Genomic DNA, 16175 nt, shown 5'->3' with positions numbered 1-16175 from the left:
ACAGAACAAACTATTACGTTTAGAAATAATACTTAAAATATCTTTCTGGAACAATCTACATTTTATAAAACACGAATGAAGCATGGTTTGGTAGTTGACTAATTATCTGAAACATCAGCACTCAAGCTGGTTTGGAAAACAGTGAAGCATTAAACTTTTCTGTTGATGAACTTGAAAATACATACATACACACAATTATTTACCAGAGAAAGCTTATTGAGACAGAGCAGATACAAGAAACATATTTTGGAAAAACAAGGTATTCAAGATACAACCAGCATCCTAGTACAGCACAGCTATTCACAATAAAAGAGATCTTTACACAAACTCAGCTCAAGTACCAAAAACAATACCCACCTCTACAGTACCTCTAACACATTTCTGTATCCCATCATGAAGTCATAATTGCTTTTTGGTATGAACTGCAAATCTCTACTTAATACACCAGGAGAATGTTCTGCAAAACCTACCTCCCACACCTGACATTTGGGCTACAGTTCAAACACAAACCTCTTCCCACTTCTCTTGTCTGTACATAAGCAAGGAATGATTTAACCTCCTCTCTCATTCATTGCTTTCCTAAGTCTATCTCACACCAGCTACTACATTACACACAAAATCTTCTTATACCATATTCATAATACACCAAATAATAACAGAATTCAGAATATCTGTTCATACAATAGCTGAGCCATACCAGAGACTTATACCTACCTACCTTCCCATAAGTGTCTAAGAGCTTACCTAGACTTAGAGATAACAACTGCAGATCCCAAAGTGCTATCACAGTTTTTATCTGCAGTCCTGAAGGACTCTGTTACCCTTTGCAGATCAGATTGACACGTACACGAGTCCTGTCTACAGCACTGTTGGAGGACGGCATGGTTGGTTGTTTTTCTGTTCTCTTTTATTCCTCTGGAGGCTGCTGCTAATTGACTTGCATGACAGAAATTTCCATACAGGTCCCAGAGATGGAGAATTATCCAGGATATGTGGCCAGATTAGCCCTGTTTGTGAATTCTGAAAACATTCCCATTCATATTTTTTCATCTTTTGTCCTGTAAAAACTCAGATTAAGAACATTTTTATTTATAAATCATAACACTAATTTTCTTTCTTTCTTTACCAAAACAAGTTGTATTTACATGCTTATCTATAACCTACCTAACATGTAATCTGGAAGGAATAGTGAAATTTTGCAAGATGTATTAACTAAAATTTAGTGTATTTAAGGTATCATGTCCTGCCTAAAAGGCAAGAAAATGTAAAATCAGACTGGGTATGCTATACACCAAATTATTTTGTTGCCATTTCCTGTAGTATACACAACACCGCCATCAGATGCAAGGAAACATAAATCGGAACGGAGATTCCCTCTGGCCTGAGAGCTCTCAAGGGTCTATGTAACCCCTTAAATCATAATGACTGAAAGCATAGAGGCTCAGGTCCATGCATTTTGCTGTTTCAATACTTCTACAGGGATAATATCCTGTTCATTAAATGAAGAGCACTTCACAAAGGGTAAGCATTAAGTATTGGAGCATCCTGGTTAAACCTCCTGTGATCTTTTCAAATGGTATTCTCAATACTTCCCCTGGACCCAGCATCATTTCATTGGTCTGCTTTCTATAACAATATGGGGAGACTTCCGCTGGAAAATGTTGCTGTTAATACAGTGGATTGATCTTTCCACTGGACAGCAGAATTTGAGCTAAAGTCTTTGTTTCACCTTTTATAGTAAAGTATCTATGCGGCAAGCAGATGAGGTATTCCTCATTTCTTTCACATCACTTCAAAAGGAAGTTAGGACCTAAAGCAATCACACTGCAAGCGTGTAATCAGTGCCTCAGCATCTTAAAATAGGTAAGAATCACTGGAAAAAGCCAACGGCAAGGTATGACAAACATCCCTAGAAAATGTTGATGTGTATATCCCGTATTCCCAAAGGTGCTAACAGTACATGCTATTAAAAGCAAAAAGAGAAAACAAGATAGGAGTGTTCTCCACCCATTTTAGATATCAGACTGGGAAATTTGTGCAGGGTGGGGGTTCATGTGAACAAGCTGAATGTGAAGGACATGATGTGAGACTGCTGGATGCATGTTTGGTGGGTGAGCTGGGTCAGCGGCAGCAGTTGGCATCCCTACCTGCTGGCATTGCCCCACTCTTGAGGCTGCTGCACGCTGCAGCAGTGGCCCAACAGCTCACACCTCAGCCTCTGAGCTACACAGTCTGGTGCTCAGCAGACTCGTAGCAACTGAGGTCAAAGCCAGTATCCCGTAACATGTTGTGTTATCAGTGCAGTATTTCCAGAGCTGACTCATGTGTCATTCATCCGCCTCTCTTCTGGACATGGTCAGAGGAGGGCAGGGAGATCTGGTGCCTGTAGCCAATCAACTCCTGGCTGCATGCCTTTATGCAGTTCAACCAAAGGAGTTTACCTGAAATTCTAAATATGGTTCAAATTGCTATGATTCTGGAGAGCGCCAAGAGCCACACACACACATACAAATACATGTAAAGACATTAGAGCATCATCAGTGTGTACGTATTGACATCCTAAAAGTGTTCTGAAAAACAACGCCTCCATGTGCACAAAGCTGCTTCACACACATTATTTAGGAAATGTCAGGGGACGTCAGACAGCTAGCTGGTAGTTAGATCAGAAAATATGCTAAGAAATACCAGATAGCCAGAAATCACTCCAGTTAGAACAGAACTGGTTATATCTGAAAATGCTGAAAATTAGCAGGACTTGAGATGGAATGAAATGCATACAGAAGGGCAAAATGGAAAAAAGACTAAACCTAAAATGACAGACATGGGCTTTTTGTTCTCCTTTATGCACTTAAATATAGTAAATGAGTTACAGTTATACTCACTCTGGGGTTGAAGTAATATAATGTGGCCTTAATGCAGCTGTGAGTCTCAAACCTTTACATCATCATGTTTAAGCCCTTAAGAACTCAATACTGATTTTCTCACTCAGGAAAATGATTTTGAAGGTAATTTGAATTTCCTAGTTTGACCACACACATGCAGCAGGCAATGGTGCGAGTTAGAAATCCTTGACAGCTTTTCATTGCAAGGATGGTCCTGGAAATGCCTACTGCTGTTTTCTATCAAATGTTCATTTTTCAATGTGATTTAGAGAGATATGAGGAAGTATTCACATCCTCATATGAACACAGCAATTGTGTCTTTTCCTAACACCCTAATACACCCAGTCTATGAATGACAAAGAACATCACAGACTGCCACTTTTGGCTGGAGAGGAGGATGCTTTTGAGACTGAGTCCTTGCTCATTATCCACCAACTGAATCCACTTTCCGTAAGCTAGATCTGAACTCTGCCCCTTCAAATTTATGATACTTCCACATATGCTCAAAACAAGGAATTTACATGCCCACACCAAAATCTGCTTTGGTGCAGTTCTCTGCCAACTCTGCTTACATACAGGCTGCTGCTGCTGCTGCACAGCCATAGCATTTGGAGCTTCTGGCATAACACACCATCCAGCTAACATACCAGCATTATTATTTTATTATGCAGAGCATCATCAATGCTATATTAACTTTGAAAAGTCCTAAATAGGCTCCTTGACACTGGAGTCACAAAAAATTATCACCTTAGTCATTACTAAGTGCAGGCACACTTCAGGAGTTTGTAAAAGAGCCTGTTTCTATATTTGCTAAGTTGTAGCAGACCTGCAAAATATCCTTTAGTACAGGCAAATAAAACTATTACACACTGCTTCAATACACCTCTGTAAGAACTAACTACCTCTTTGCCAATTTCAGCCAGCTAGATTTTAGTCTTATCCAGCACAACTAGCCAACATATGCTGCACTTACTTAACCTCATTCTCTGCCTCCTACCTGCACAGCCTCCAGCATAAGAAGGAAATGGACCTGTTGGAGTGAGTCCAGAGGAGGGCCATGAAGATGATCAGAGGGCTGGAGCACTCTATCAATACAGGCTGAGAGAGTTGGGGTTGTTCAGCCTGGAGAAGAGAAGGCTCCAGGGAGACCTTATAGCAGCCTTCCAGTACCTGAAGGGGGCCTACAAGAAAGCCAGAGAGGGACTTTTTACAAGGGCATGTAGCGATAGGACAAGGGGTAATGGCTTTAAACTGAAAGAGGGTAGATTTAGGTTAGATCTAAGGAAGAAATTCTTCACTATGAGGGTGGTGAGGCACGGGAACAGGTTGCCCAGAGAAGCTGTGGATGCCCCATCCCTGGAAGTGTTCAAGGCCAGGCTGGATGGGGCTTTGAGCAACCTGGTCCAGTGGAAGATGTCCCTGCCCATGGCATGGGGGTTGGAACTAGATGGTCTGTAAGGTCCCTTCCAACCCAAACCATTCTATGATTCTATGATTATCAGATTCTATGATTATCATTACATAATTATTTTATGCTCCTGTAATACATTTTTCAATTCCAAAACACTTTAAAAGATTAACACAAACTCTGCCCAGGGAAAAATCACATATCCCCAAAACATTTTGGGGCAAACCCAGAAACGAATATCACCAAAAGTTGGCAAAAATCAAGAAGGAATAGTAGAATTCTCCAAACAAGAGCAAATGACTTGCTGTTTTACAGCTGTGTGGAGATTATTATAAGTTTTGCAAAAAATGAGGGGACATTCTGGCCACACAAAAGTTTGTGAACTCCACTGGGGTCAAAAATTTACCCAGCAGTGGTAAACTGGCTGTTTTCTTCATTGGATCAGACCAATGGCATCACCCTATCTGCAGCATTGGTTAAGTACTGATCCAAACTCATTGCCTTCATCTCCTTTTGCAGCACTAAGCTACGCAAGTTTGCAAGCTCTGCCATGCAACTATTTCAATACCTCAGCACCGCTTAGGTTAGTCCATCTGAGTTGATCTCATCATTATCAGGCAGTACTTCACAGTCTCTCAACAGCAAATTGCTCCAGCTGCTCCAAGAGCCATCTGGAGGGTTATTTGTAAATTGCATGCCTGTTCATGTGGCAGCACATCAAGGAATAAACAAGTGTTCATTCTCTGATGGATTTCTTTTAAATTGTTTGAATTGCACTTAGTCTTGTGATAAATAATAATGCCAGAACAGTGTAACTACTTAACAATAGTCTGAATATTTTAAGCAATTAGTCTTTCTAATTTTATTCATTAAACTTTTCATAGGTCCATCAGAGATTCTGCTCTTCTGGGATAGAAGGCAGGCTTTCCATTATGGTATCTGAGTTTTTAAGTCATTATTTGTTTAGAGGTTCTGTAAAATTGCATTTTGTAACTGTAGCCCTTTTATAGTTTTCACTATAGATCATACAGATTACAGCTGCAGTTTACTAACATTGATTGTTGCACGCAAGGGGAAGGACTGAAATCAGGATGCTCTCTGTAGCTCCAGTGTTACAGATCTAGGAAGAGAAAAAAAGTATAACTGTAATTTTAAAACCTCCCTAAGACCAGGTATTGGACTGAATTAAGATCTACCATAGCACCTGGAAAGCATATGCCATTCTGGTTTTCTCTATATAAGAAAAGCAAAGCTATGCTTTAAAAAAAAAAAAAAGCCACCATCTCTTTGTGTCCATTTTCCTAGCCAAATTCGTCTGAAGCAATTCAGTTCACAGCCTATTTGGGGGCTGGAGGGGGAGAAATCCATTCACTTGTTTAAGCTTCTTTGCATTAGTGAAGAAGCACTTCTTAATGGAGAGATTCCCTGGTGACTGCTTCCCTTTCTTTCCAGAACAGGATGACCCCTGCACACAAACACCATTCAAGCAATTGAAGGCCTTGTATGCAGGAAAGTGGTGTTAGGAGAGTATTTAAGTACCGATAACTCCTTCTGTAGGCATTTGGCAGCCAGACAGTAAAAAAGAGAGAGTGATCAAATCAGTCCTCCACAGACCACCAGAAAATGTCCCGGGGTTAGCAATACTGATATCCCCCTTCTGGTTAATAGGGAAGCATGCTGGAGTCCCATTCATCAAAAACAGGAAACTCTGGGCAGCATGGAAGTTTTATTTTAGTAACAGTACTGGGAAGAAGAAATTTTAGCTTCATAAAGATGCTGCAGAAATATGATCCCGTTTCAGTTTTGTAGCAATTCAAAAGGCAGAGCTCTCTTTCTGAAAGTTTAGCTGCATGCTGGGCAGGATCTTCCTGAATGCTGATGTTGCTTCATCCAACACTCAAAAAAGACAGCATCCCTTTTGCAAGAGTACTCTCACAACTGCCATGTACAGGAGCACATCCTCCCTCCCTCTGCTCTTTCGGACCTCTGCTACATCAGCTGCTGACTTTTTTTGCCCTGTCTCAGAGGGCAAGTTTCTTTCTCCATCCTTTGCAGTCTTTCCTTCCTGTAGTTGCCGGCAACTTTTTCAATACTGACTTGAAAATCTGATGCTTTCTGGACTTTCTAAAGTCCCTTTTAGCACAAAAATGTCAGTTATGCTGAGTTTACAGGAAGCAGATGCTGATTTGCAGCTATTTTCAGCAGTAAAGTACATTTCCTTTTATTCTTTCAGGGTCTCACGTTGAAGAGACATCTCTGAGACATCTCTGCTTTCTAAGTCAGTCAAAAATAACACATGCTGGCCTGATCAGCTACTTCACTGCAAAACCATAAAGGCAATTTATTCTCACTTACGTATCATCATGATCACAGCTCACTGCTGTATCATTACCAGCATAATTCAAGAAGCATCAGTTCAAAAGTGCCAGCAGCAGCTCTTATCACCTGTCAAGTGGCCACCAAGGGAGGCCCAGAGATGTTTTTCATGATAAATCTTGCAAAAACCCAGCATTTTACAGTCATTTTGAAGAAAGTCTTGAGTGGTATTTCCAGGAGGTCACTGAATTTCCAGTCACAGAGGGAATATTACTGCCTTGAAAAATGCACCATTACCATCTGCAGTCAGAACTTCCTCTCTTTCTTGAGACAATGCTATTTCAGAACTCTCAGCTGCATTTCCACAGTTCACGCTGCTAATGCCCTTTAACATCTGCTTTGGAAGTGTGTGAAGATAACCCATATGAAAGCACTTGTAGTAGAAAATTTAAAGGAGAAGAAAAGGAGTCCAGATGGGAGACAGTGAGGAAGTTGTTATGCTGTAAGTTCATCTCCAACTCAGGAGGCTCCCTAACTTCAAAGTCATACTGTAACCGAAGTAGTTAATCAATAACTTTTGTAATCAAGGGGGGGGAATAACATAGAATAGAGCATAATAAATCATGGTTATGAACAATGCTGCTATGTTCCCAGTACAGCCCCAGCCCATCTTGATAATAGGTCGAGGACTAGCTGACCCACTAGAACAGTTGGTTTGTACTAGAATAGGAATAGGGGTAGCCAAGCATCAATCACATCGTTAGAAACCATGGACCATGGAGAAGGAAATGGGTTACATCAGCAAGGTGGGATTGCGCATGCACAGAAAAAGGGGTAAACAAGCAGACACACCTGCACGACCACCAGAGACCACCGGAGACGCCCGTAGAAGCCCCTTGGAGCTCTATGACACATGTGTAATGACCACACGAATATGATAATTAGTTCTGGGAAATAGAATGAATATGCATGACTATTCCGGGAAATTTGATGTATATGTATGTGATTGAAGAATATAAGTTTTGGTTGATGCGAACTGTGGTATGCACGCTAGGAGGAGCGATCCCCCGTGCATCCAGCGCTGCAATAAAGAATACCTGCTTCTTAATACTACATTGGTGTTAAGGAGTTTGATTCCCGATTTCGGTGACAATACATCTCACCCGAAAGATAGGGGGAGGGATATTTGTAACTGCCTTCCAGCTCCTGTTAAGTGCATGCTCACAGGTATGGGGAGTGGGCTTTTGTCATGTTTGGTACAGAGGTTGATTCAGCCTCTCCCTGACCTTGTAGCCTAACAGGCAATATGACCACACTTACAGGAATGGGTATCAGACTCTGTGCTTCCCAGGTCTGGGATAGATGTGCTGAGTAAGCACAGGGCTGCTTTGCAAGGGAATGAAGGGTAGGGTGTGAAAGAGGAGAATGGAAACAGAGAGTTCCTAACTTAGTTTGTTAAGATAGTGGGCATCATAAGAGGGTGGGGAGGCTGTTGGGAATATTGGGTTGGGACTTTGGTATGAGAAAACTGGGACAGGAAAGTTTGTTGCCTGACAAATATTTTGTTTGTTCTCAAGTCACAGACTCTCAACTTTTGCAATATAGAAAATCAATGTAGCCTTGGTTTTCCCTATGATTACATATTGAATTTCAGCTCCATTTTGCATTAAAATTCTAGGGTGAATGAGTAGTTACAAGGGAAGCATATAGATGGAAGAAAATCTCATTGGTGAGCCAGTCAACAGAGTGCCTCAAGAGTCTAGTTATAGAAAATGTGAGATTTCAGACAATGATGCAAAACTTCCTTCCTTGTTTTTTAATTTCAAGATTACATGAAAGTATGATTCTGTTTGCCATTTCATTCAATTTTTACACAGTTTGATGAGAAAAGATAAAGAAACCCAATGTAGTAATTTGGTGCATCATTGCTGTATAAATACATAAGGCACATAATCTTTCCCATTTCAGCATTACCCCACTGAAAATACAGTTATTTAAAAAGTAAGTCTCTCTGGTTGTTTTGGTCAGCTTTTTTAAGAAGAAACTACACAAAATGAAAAAATAGAAGAGCCAATAATATTCCTGTGGAGTTTTCAAATGACAGTATTAGAGTGATTGTAACACACAAGTTGGACATGACAGTTTGTTCTGATCAGGAATTCCCATACAAATGGGGACTCTTACAATGTCTTTCACTGCAAGAAGTCTATTCTTGGGCATACAGCTGAAGGATGGGTTGATGAGGCTTCTTTATTTGATAATAAAGAGTCAAAACACTTGAAAATATTGTCTGTCAAAAATAAAGGAAAAAAATTAATATGAAGACAAAGACAGATTTCCTTTTTCTACCCAATATAAATAGGTGAAACTATTGTTACAAATAAAAATATTCTTCTCCTTGAGAATGCATGAGCTGAATAGGATGACACATTTGTGTTCTTATTTTGAAAAATTTTGTCATAATGTACAAAATATGATCATCAGGAAACAGGATGAACTTAACCTTCTAGGAAGGTGAAACGGCAAAAGCTTACTCATGCATTTACAGATGGGTCTTTGTGTTTGCGGTGGAAACCTGATGGAAAAAATTTAGCCCTTATATTTTTGGAGTCACTGCAGTAATCATCAGTAAGTACTAGTTCCAAAAACATCACCAATTGGACTGTGAAGGTGAGACATACCATATAGTGTGTCTATTGTCACAGCATGACAAAGAAACCACTGTGATTCATAATTACCTTTATATTACATATAGTAGTAATCATAAAAATGTATTCTCCACATCAATATGAGGCTTTCTGAGGGGAAAGAATAGACTTGTCTCCTTCTACTCCATTCAGAGATGAGTATTCTTCTGAATAATTTTAATTTTAATTTTTAATTTTATGATTGCTTTGTGCAACAATTGTGCTTGTCAAAATTATGCTTTATGGCTGATATTTTCATACAGCTTAAAGGGCTGAATTATTTTACAATGTTCAAGAATGATGCTTTTTTAATGTTCCCAGTAAAACTAAGGCATACGTAAAAAGATAAAAAGTTTTTGTTCATAACTAAAGGTTTAGAAAAGGAAAGCATTTAATGCTGTTCAAAAACTGGATTACACATACATTTTCATTGGAAGAAAGTGCTCAACCAGGTAACTTATCAGCCAAGGGAGAAAAATTGTCAATAGTGTCAATGATGCAATGGAACTTTTCCGCTTTAATTCAAAGGGAGGTCAACTAAGCAATTTTTGGCTGTGCTGGAGAGCTGAATGTACATTAATTTTGGATTGAATCTGATATTCTTATGCCACCTAGCACAAAATTTCTCTGCAAGGCTGTCTTCTGTTTCTTATTAGACCCACAGCAGAACAAAAGCCTCAAAGTTGACCAAGACAACACAGTTACCACATTTATCTCCTTTCTATGAATCTCTTTCATGTGTTATCTTTTCACTAAGAGTTTTTTCACCATTTTTCAAAATGTTTACAGTGCAATTTAATTTCCATTATTTTTAGTTGCATTCTTCTTCTAAAATACATGTCTTTCAGCAGCAATGAGCACTTCTACAGCATGACAGAGGCCACAAGTCTCTCTATTTTGCAGTACATTTCCCAAGATGGTACTGCATTTCTAGTCCCATTATGGACTAGAAAAAACTGCTGTTTTACGACCCGAGACTGGCAATACACAGAGAAGAACGTCATGTATACCTCAGTGGACCATGCCTTTACTTAAAAGAAAACAAAAATAGAAACAATTTTCAATATCAAAAGCAGCTTTTTCATAACTCTATTGCCAAATCAGTTGAAATCATCATTTACCAATGATGTTTGCATCATGGAGAATAGACTCCTCATTATGAGTTGTTCATACTGTGTTCTGACAGCATATAACGTGACAAGTCTTGCTATTTGAAAAAAACCACAGTCTAGTTTGATTCCTACAGGGCATGATACAAGATCAGTTGGGTTTTGGATTTTCAGACTACAGCAATTGCTCTGTTTCTATTCCCCTGGGAAGTAGGCTCAATGATGCCAAGACTCCAAGGACTGTAGACTTTTTCCAGAAATCATCTTTCACATTCTTAAACTTCAGCCATTCACACACTTTTGCCCTTGTTTTTCTTAATGTATCTATCCTTAAATGCATTAGTTAAAAAGCCTATTAGAAATAGGCTTTTTAAGTAATCTCCTGTAAACAAATCGGTAATCAGCTCTGTTCAGAAAGAAATTACCTGTACATCTATTTTCCTACCAACTAAAAACTATATAAGTTAATTTAGTTTTCACATCTTACTATAGGTCTTCTGCCAAGACAAGCTGTGAAGCTTCTTCTCATACCTCACCAAATATAACTCCAATTTTGATTTGGAATGTCGAGTTTTTAAACAACCAGTAATGGCCAATGCCATTTTTAACAGACTTTATTATCAAGGCTACAGAAAAAAAGGCAAGTAAGAGTAATTGCCATAAACTGCAATCTCTTCTCCTTTTCAGAGACATTTTAGTTTAGGGATCTTCAGATTTTTTTGTTTTGGAGAAAAATATTTTGAGGCAAGTCAGTCCTCCTCTGTAGACCACTAAGTGTTGGCCAAACATTTATTACTAATCTATAAATAGTTGGCTGATCACATGATTCTAGCTCTTTTTCTTGTTAATAGATGTAAAACCCAAAACAAATGCATGGAGGCATTTGACAGAAAATAAGTAGACAGTAAGATTTATAATTTTCAGAAAAGACTAAAGTAATACATGACTTAAGCATGCCAAGACTATACTAAGTACTAGTCTACCACTGTTCTCTCTGAATAGTTGTCACAGTTGCACAGGGCTGTTGTGGGGCTGCAAAAAAAGAGATTATGATGATGTATAAAATAATGTGATCCACAGAGTTATGAAAGTTTGCTTAGAAGTACCTTGCCATCCATATAAAGAAATAAGTAAAATTAGACAGGATAAATCCAAGCCAAAGTAAGTGCCACATTTCTTTCTTCCCAGAAGTTTTCATAGTTACTACATGAATGTGATTCTTGTCTTAAGCACATTCCAGCATAATGTGGAAAGAGGCTAAATTTACAAAGGAGATATTCCAACTTTAATTATAGGCCAATGCACCAAGAGGTTGTATGGTAAATTAATTCACAGCCGTGTGAATTCCTCTGTCTCATAAAAAGACTTTGTGACAAATATGATAAATCATATTTAACTGTCTCTGGGTGAAATTTCACTTTGGGCTTGATACCTGTTCAGACTGTGACATAAAACAATGAGGAAATATATTATTTCTCATTCCCATATGCTTTGAAAGATACTGGGAATTTCACAAATTTGTTTAATGCTTGCAAATTTGCCCTACAGCTACTTCTCCTACAAAGACATATCTGTATCAAAAGTAGCTGTGGTTTGATATTTGCTTGTATGATCAATCAATGCTATCTACCTGATTATCCTACTAAATCTTGCTCTAGAAAATGGTATCTTAACAAAAACAGCATGCATGCACTTGTTTTTCCAACATATATAGAAAAGCTATCATGATCAGCAACAAGAGAAAGTCATATTTCATAATGAAGATGATGTTAGAAACCTGTATTTCATGGATTTAATTTAAATCTATGAAATATTACTTGTTTAGTGCAAAGGAAAATTTAGGGTATTTCAAATAACAAAATAACAATGCAGTACTCATTCTAAAATATATTTGAAATGCCTTAAGTTATCATTACCCTTTGTATCTCCTGGCATGCTTTCATCTGACCTTTATCCTTCTAGAAACAGGCACCTAAAGGCAAAGCCCAGGTCTGTATCTCTTGTGGCAGACCTTAAATAAATTACTAAAATTAATTAGATATAGCCAAAGATTAAATATCACCTGAAGTATCTGTATTGTCTGTAGTTTCACTGCCCAATACCGCATTGATCCAGTGATCTCAGCATTAAAATATTAGTCTAAAGACAGCCAAATTTTGCCAGACATCTGTAGATAACTCCAGTAAACTTCAGCAAGATTTGTTTCCTATCTGCCTATCTGTTTGCAGATGACACCAAGTTGTGCGGGAGTGTTGATCTGCTTGAGGGTAGGAAGGCTCTACAGAAGGACCTGGACAGGCTGGATCGATGGGCCAAGGCCAATTGCATGAGGTTCAACAAGGCTCAGTGCAAGGTCCTGCACTTGGGCCACAACAACCCCATGCAACGCTACAGGCTTGGGGAAGAGTGGCTGGAAGCTGCCCAGCAGAAAAGGACCTGGGGGTATTGGTCGGCAGCCGGCTGAATATGAGGCAGCAGTGTGCTCAGGTGGCCAAGAAGGCCAATAGCATCCTGGCTTGTATCAGGAATAGTGTAGCCAGCAGGACTAGGGAAGTGACCGTGCCCCTGTACTCGGCACTGGTGAGGCTGCACCTCGAAGACTGTGTTCAGTTTTGGGCCCCTCACTACAAGAAAGACATTGAGGTGCTGGAGCGTGTCCAGAGAAGGGCAACGAAGCTGGTGAAGGGTCTAGAGCACAAGGCTCACGAGGAGCGGCTGAGGGAACTGGGGTTGTTTAGCCTGGAGAAAAGGAGGCTGAGGGGAGACCTTATTGCTCTCTACAACTACCTGAAAGGAGGTTGTAGCGAGGTGGGTGTCAGTCTCTTCTCCCAAGTAATGAGTGATAGGACAAGAGAAAATGGCCTCAAGTTGTGCCAGGGGAGGTTTAGATTGGATAGCAGGAAGAATTTCTTCACCGAAAGGGTTGTCAAGCATTGGAGCAGGCTGCCCAGGGAAGTGGTTGAGTCACCATCCCTGGAGGTATTTAAAAGACGTGTAGATGTGGTGGTTAGGGACATGGTTTAGTGGTGGACTTGGCACTATTAGGTTAAGGGTTGGACTCAATGATCTTCAAGGTCTTTTCCAACCTAAATGATTCTATTCTATTCTATGATTCTGTGATTCTGCATGCTCTCCCACTACTTGTTTCAGTCCTCACCTTGAGTAGCTAGACTTTGATTACACCACACAGCAACAGAAGTTCAAATGAATTCAAAGTTCAAAGTAATTTGAACTTTCCCAATACATCAGTTCCCTGTAACTTGCTGGCTGTCCCCCAACCCAAGTGGTTGTCTTCTGAGAAGTTCAGACTGTCATTGTTTCAGCACAGCAGGCTCTGCTGCCTCTAGCCACTTCCTTTTCTAAGTCCTGCTTAGAAAGCCCTGTCAAGTAGCATCTTCACTGCACACAAGTATCATCCCCGCTTAGTGCCCACTGGCTTGTCATCCACCCAGTACTTCAAGAAGACTGGTGACTGTGCAAAAGTTCACACTGTCCTCAGCAAAACTCTCAGCAACCAACCCTTTATGAAAGGTCTCTAAAACAGTCCTATAGACTGGAAATCTACTTGTAAGACACGTTGACATCACTATCAAAAGTCCCTCTCACCATTTCTCATATATGCCAATGAATGATGTGTTGCTTTATCAGTGTTTCTCTCTTGTCCCACAGAGAAGTAATTCCCATCTGCATATGCTCAGTCTCATTTTCCTGCTCATACATAGTGCTTTTTCTACCTTGAAACCACTGTCTGCCCCTTGCTATAACACTCACTTATGGAAATCAAATGATTCGCAGATACACTGCAGGTAACATGTCCAGCATACATGCAAAATGTAGTCTTCTCCTGGTCCCCTTTAGGAGATATCGTTATCCAATACAGTGAAATACCTGTCGCGAATGAGTGATTTACAGCACTTAAAAAATCACCATCAAAGGTATTAGCAAAAGTCATTTTAATATGATGTTGTAAAAGTGTGACTTAACAAGGTTTGATGGCAAGGTTCACTCTATTAATGTCTGCATGGAAGAAACACAAAGGAAAATTGGGTTACACGTGAGTTATTGTATCGTATGTATGGTATTGTATTTAGGGCATCGTATCATATGTATGGTATGTATTATATTGTTTTAATGTATGTAGTGTATGGTATGGTATGTGGTGTACTGTATATGTTGTATTTATTGTATATTTGTCACAAATGAGTGATTTAGATTGCTTAAAAATGACCGTCGAAGGCATTAGCAAAAGTGGTTTTAATATGATGTTGTAAAAGTGCGACTTAACAAAATTCAATGACAAGGTTCACTCTATTAATGTCTGCATGGAAGAAACACAAAAAGGAAAATTGGGTTACACTCCAGTTAGGATGATTCACAGACAGACCAGTGGTACACAAGGGTATGGAAGACCCTCCCGTTGAGTCACGATGTTCAGAGTAGATCCCCTTGCTTTCTGATGGAGCTTAGGTACAGCTAGGTCCAATCTTAGTCTCAGACTTGGACAACAGTTTATGTCTAAGGGATCATATATGCAAAATTTATCAACTCAGCATGCAATCAAAGTTACCAAGACAAAACCAAAGTTACCCTACTACAAGGTTATGCGCGATATCGGTTGCTTACCAAAGATCTGCTGTTGGTAAAAGGTCTCTCTGCCTCGAGGAGCAACCTTGAGAGGTATCCCAGCTCAAGGGGAGATCACCGCCGTGCAGCCACACTGCCTAGCAGGGAGAGGTCAAAGAAGGCTTCCTTAGGCTGTCATATTTATGGGATAAAGTCGTTGGCTCGTAGACAAATTACATGCAAAGGAAAAGGTATGCATGAGACTCCTTGTACCCACAACTTTCTTTGTTCCTTGATAAATGGGTCTTGGGAAGGCCACCTGCTACTCATGTGTCAATCGCATGATGGATGTTCCAAGCTCATATGCATCGATGCTGTCCATGCCACTCGGCTCCTTTGTGGGTTCTCAGAAAACAGATTGGAGCCAGGAGTTCCTGGCCCGGCCACGGCTCAGGCCTTTACCTCCTTTGGAGCCTGTACCAAACTACTGTTAGCCTGGTTAAGAGGTCGAGTGCAACCGTTGCAATACCAGACAAAGGCAGCGCTCAGCTAAAGCTACATGATCACTTACTGGAGTAGGTGCTGTCTGTCCTGATCACTACACCACATTTAAAGAGCTGTACAACTGTAGGAACAACGCTTGCTGCAAGACTGTGAGGAGGCAGTGTCTGATGCTCAAGGAGCAGTAAGGGAGAAAAGGCTTTCTTCCTGGAGTCCATCTGGTTTCTAGATGCCTCAAAAGGTTGAAAATGCACAAGCAGAAGAGAGGCAATCCCTTTCTCACAGTAACGGGAGGCAGAGAACGTGCTGTACTCTTTCTGACATAAGGAAGTGCTGCCTATGATCCCCACACAAGAAGTCACTTCTGATTTGGAGCTCTTCCTGCTGCAACATCTTACCATTTCCAAGTCTCATATATCTGATAGTGCCTAGAAAACAAAGCAATCCCTTAACAAACAAGAATCGAAGCAGGTCTGTAATGTATTTAACTTGAGAAAACAGGTGGGTTTTGACCAAAACCCCACAGGAGAACACCCACAGGATCTGCAGAAGTTCTGATGCAGATCAAATACATTGCTGAGCTCTACAGAAGCAGGAGAACTTGTAAGTATAAATAAAATCAGTAGAAAAGTTGGTGCTGTAACACAGGATGCCTACAACCTTCTGTCTGTTGCTAAGAAAAAGAACTACCAACTATTTTTACACTTAC

At 40.0% G+C, this 16175-nt stretch overlaps 1 long non-coding RNA gene across 1 annotated transcript in view; it reads right to left on the bottom strand.

Moving 5' to 3' along the window:
- LOC140650467 (uncharacterized) overlaps positions 1 to 16175 on the bottom strand; it is a 30280-nt gene that overhangs the window by 1349 nt on the left and 12756 nt on the right. Inside the window, exon 2 of the long non-coding RNA XR_012042001.1 lies at positions 15026 to 15123. This is a non-coding gene — a long non-coding RNA (uncharacterized lncRNA). The remainder of the gene's footprint in view (positions 1 to 15025; positions 15124 to 16175) is intronic.

This window comes from Ciconia boyciana, chromosome 4, assembly GCF_034638445.1.
Source record: "Ciconia boyciana chromosome 4, ASM3463844v1, whole genome shotgun sequence".
Lineage (NCBI taxonomy): Eukaryota > Metazoa > Chordata > Aves > Ciconiiformes > Ciconiidae > Ciconia > Ciconia boyciana.
Note: the sequence above shows the minus strand (reverse complement) of the source record. Positions and strands in the feature narration are given on the sequence as shown.